The sequence below is a fragment of the Etheostoma spectabile genome, chromosome 13 (assembly GCF_008692095.1).
Source record: "Etheostoma spectabile isolate EspeVRDwgs_2016 chromosome 13, UIUC_Espe_1.0, whole genome shotgun sequence".
NCBI classification, from domain to species: Eukaryota; Metazoa; Chordata; class Actinopteri; order Perciformes; family Percidae; genus Etheostoma; species Etheostoma spectabile.
Genome location: NC_045745.1, coordinates 29,055,237 through 29,059,609, shown reverse-complemented (window position 1 = coordinate 29,059,609; position 4,373 = coordinate 29,055,237). Strand labels below are relative to the sequence as shown.

The 4,373-nt window shown below is 39.1% G+C and overlaps 1 long non-coding RNA gene across 1 annotated transcript in view; it reads left to right on the top strand.

Moving 5' to 3' along the window:
* The window catches only part of LOC116700987 (uncharacterized), a 5,311-nt gene extending 1,972 nt beyond the window's left edge, over nucleotides 1–3,339 (top strand). Inside the window, exons 2-3 of the long non-coding RNA XR_004334785.1 lie at nucleotides 764–770; nucleotides 3,329–3,339. This is a non-coding gene — a long non-coding RNA (uncharacterized LOC116700987). The remainder of the gene's footprint in view (nucleotides 1–763; nucleotides 771–3,328) is intronic.
* The last annotated feature ends 1,034 nt before the right edge of the window (nucleotides 3,340–4,373 follow it).

Below are 4,373 nucleotides of genomic sequence, written 5' to 3'. Positions count from 1 at the left end.
GGATAATCACAGACTGGAATATGTCAACTTTACTCAAAATTATTTCAAAACCACTTCAATTTGGCTTTCAAATGCTATAAAATTGAAAATTAATAAAAGTAGAGATTTGTACTTGCCGAAGAGCAATGTATGTGGAATCAATCATTTTATTTTGGGTAATTACAATTGGGTAGTTAAAAAGAAAACGGGTCAATTTGACCCGAGGACAACATGAGGGTTAAAGCAACATTAAAGAACGTTTCCGCCTTGGCCCCCCTACAGGTTAAAAGCTGTAGTTCTTCCATTACCGTCACCATTATTCGTATGTCTCATTCAAACAACAGATCTGCTACCCGATCTGGCAAACTTGCAACAAAATAATGTACCTTCAAATAATATTTCATATTTTAGTTCTATAGTGTTGCTTTAAAAGCTGTAATGATAATCAAGGCTCCATTGTTTTGCATCAGTCGTTTATTCATTCAACAGTAGGGACCTGTAGCTCCATTATTCACATCAAATCTGCAATTTCCACATGAAGGGAAGAAAAATCTACACTACAAAAGATTAATGAAACAACTTGTATTTCTATTGACACGAGCCAAGCCTTGTTCACAGATACCAGCGAGCCCCCTCCACCCATCCCTCGTGCACCTGCTAGCTTTCAGGGTTGAGGCTGACGAGTTAATGCGGCTCAGGTGTTGTAATTGAAGATTGCCACCAGCTGGTTGTGGTGTAGTTTGGCAGGGCAGAGCAGAGCCGAGTTGGCGGTCGGGCTGAACAGGTGAGCAGTGCTTCAGTGCTGCTGGCCTCTGTTCACAACAAGCCCCTTGTTCGTGGAGAGGCACTTGTATCTCCAGGCACCACATACACATAATGGCTCTAACAGTGAAATAACAAAAAAAGAAAATGAGTGCTTCATTGAATGTTAATTTGAATCTGAAGATACTCTAAAATTAAAACCAACTAACCTCATTAGCATAGTCTCGTTGAACGTTTGAAGTAGGAAGAGAATGGAGCCACGATATCAAACAGTATTTCATTGTCCAAATAATTTCTAGGCTGACTGTAGCACCAAATATTCACTTAGTTTAATGTAAACCCCCCCCTCCCCTCACACACACACATACGCTCAAAGGCATGTGGGCCAATCGCAATCCATATTAGATTAAATCAGACACAAATTCTCTTCCAAATTCTCTGATAGCCAGGGAGAGCCTGCTCAGTACCTCTTAAAGGATCCATGTAATACTTTCCATTTACATCTTTAAACCTGACAAACATGACATTTAAGCAGTAACCTATTAATCCACCACTACAGGTCCAAATGGAATTAACACAGTTTGCATTCGCTTCAGATGTATTCAGCATATACATAGATGAAAGTACATTAGCAGTTTCTCCCTACTCTCATATGCATTTCCATTAACAGCTTAAGCTGTGCATGTACAATATCTACTTCTCTCTGCAATAACTAATAAAGGTTCTCGACATTGGAGGTCATGATGGGATTTTCTTTTTTTTTTCTCAAGTGCCCACTTGAATTTCAGTTACTTTTACAACGGGAACCCCAGCCAAATCTATTACAAGCACCCAAAATAAAATAATAAAAAAAATCACTGTGGTTAATATGAGTAGGTGAAAACTATCCAATAACAAAAAAAAAGCATTTTAATAACATGTCTTATGCAACTGGACTAATCTGGAGTAGGCAGGCGCGCAAGGGTACATGATGTACATGCGTGCACAACACAAATACAAAATTTTCTTCATCTTTTTATTAGACCTTTTTCTTGGCTGCTGCTGCTGCCAGAGGGACATACTGTAGAATAGTCAAGCAAAGAGAGAGCAAATAGATTAGAATAGAATAGAATAGAATATATAGATTAGAGCAAAGCTGCAGGGAGCAGAAGTTAGGATTCTGTGGTTATGGGACAGTTTGGGTAACCACGAGCATTCCCTGCAGCTCTCATCAGATTTAAAAATCGATCATTACGTTTACACACTGTGGCACTCTGGTGTTGGATGGGTGCAAGCCAGCACTGTGCCTCTCAAAAGACTACAGTGGCTCTGCACCATGAGGCGCAGCAGCACTCTGGAGAGAGACAAGTCAATAAACCGTTAGTTGGGCCAGTGTGTTGTTTGTCAAGTGCAATTACAGGGAAAAAAAAAAAATTTGAGACAGATGTTACCCAGTTCAAACCAGGTAGAGATTGGAATTGAAAGCCAACTTAAATGATTGAGGATGGATTGGAAGAGGTATGTGCTCCACTGTAAAGAACTACAAACAGGTCCAGAATGAGCTGTTCTCACAAGCAGGAGGTAACTGTAGACAGGGGGAGACCGTGGACAGACAAGGGCCATGAAATATGCATGTTTTTCATGAAACAGAAGCGATATAAAAAAAGATGACAATAAAGACTGAAATAGGTAAATAAATAAATCCTATCCATAAATTATGCTAACAATTTCAAAGAAGGATTGCTTATTGCTTAAAAAAAGAGGAAATAAATAGGTCACAGTATCAGAGCATGTTTAATTAAGATTCAAGATTTACTGTCAACTGAAAGGCATAAGACGTTCGACGTCATCTGTAGGAACAGAAGAAATCTCCCAACAAATGAAATGTTAAAGAAGAAATCTCACAGCATATGAAATGTTAAACAAGAGCTATGTGTAGAATGCCTGGGGGCATTACAGTCTGTTGTTGGAAGATAGTCTTAGCTTATTGTGACTCACGGGCCGTGATTTGTAATTAAATATTAAGTCTAATTAGCAGAATCTTTCTTGGTGAGTAAATCGTAGCATCAGAGCATCCCTCGGTAACTTAAAATGCTCGTTTTGGTGTAATGTAGTGTAATCTAGCGTTAGAAAAACAAGTCTAATTTTTCTAATAAAAAAAGTACGTAGTTCTCACAAGTTATTCTGTTCATTATGGCTGCTGCATCGGCTTCAATGTAAAAGAGTTTCTAGGTATATAATTGAGAAAGGCGTTTCAAGAATTGAGGTGGCTTCATTATGTAACTAAAAAAAGTAGGAAAGCGTGTTTCCTTCCATTACTCTTTGTAATGGTTATTTAAGAGCAGAGTTCACAGCCCACTCATCTGATACTCACAACTAATCACCTGTCTTATACACTCTGTAAACCTTCGATAGAGGCCTATAGGTGATACAATAATTAGTTGTGGTCCGCATTCTTCAAGGAGGGAGATGTTGAACCTTTTTTTTGTTTTATGTCTTCTTCTTTTCTCTGAGGGTATTTAGTTTTAGGCGGCGGTGGAGTCATGTGCAAAATAGTAACACCCGGAGACATTTAGCATGCGGCGAGTTGACTTTGCCGAATGGTGAGAGCCAACTGTCACTCGAGCAGATCCAGATATCTGATTGGCTCATTATCCTAACGCCACATTATCTCTGTGTGAGACGTTACTTCATTTGGCTGCAGCAACCTTTTTTTATTTCTTTTTTTCAACGAGGTTTTAATTGGCAAAGTAATTTGTGAGTGCCTACAGAGCTCATAACTAATAAGCTGCACTGTTTAAACACTGCTGATTTTGTTCATAATCCAATGATGAGTTGAAAAGTGCCGGATTTAAACATTTATATTTAAGTTACGCTTGTTTTATGTTGGATAAAATGCCCCGGAACCTTTGCATTTTACAGTTTTAAAAGATTTTTGTAAAGGCAGTCCAACTTTTATCGACTAGTCCTATCTGCGGTGAGATGTGCTTTCAGTGGGGATCAATGTTAGATAGTAGCAAATTGTATATCATCAATTTATTCAAAGCTTATGCTATGTCCTTACTTATTACACTTTTACCCTAAAGAACATTCAGTACAGAAACAAATTGATGTAATTTCCAAATAATGATGCATATTACACTGTTACGTGAAGTAAGTATTCCCAATCTGCTCCCTATTCTATTGGTCTATCGCGTTCCACACACACACATTCCTACTGTACTATACAGTAATCACTAGTGGATTGTAACCCTAAGAAATGGCTGAGCCAATCCCATGAAGTGACAGAATGTAACCTTTAGGAGGAACTGCCCCATCTCCTCAGGGACAGTCGGTGTAGACACCAAATTCAGAGTGACCAAGTCTTTTAGAAGGCATCCGAAAGGGCACCGGCTTGTTTTGGGGCATACTCACATAGCTCACAGATGTCAAACCCTGGGAGCTTTGCCTGTTCACCGCTTGATAATTGCTCATCTATCTACTCTCCTGTGATGACCAGTTTAGTTCCAGCTCTGTGGGTCAGTCATTTATTTCTGTTCTCGATGCTGCTTGTGTGTTTCCAGTTGTGTAGTCAGCTGTTTACTTCTGGTCTTATGATCCGACATTTATTTCTGGTGCTGCAGTCAGTGGTTTACGACTGGTTTCAAGGACAT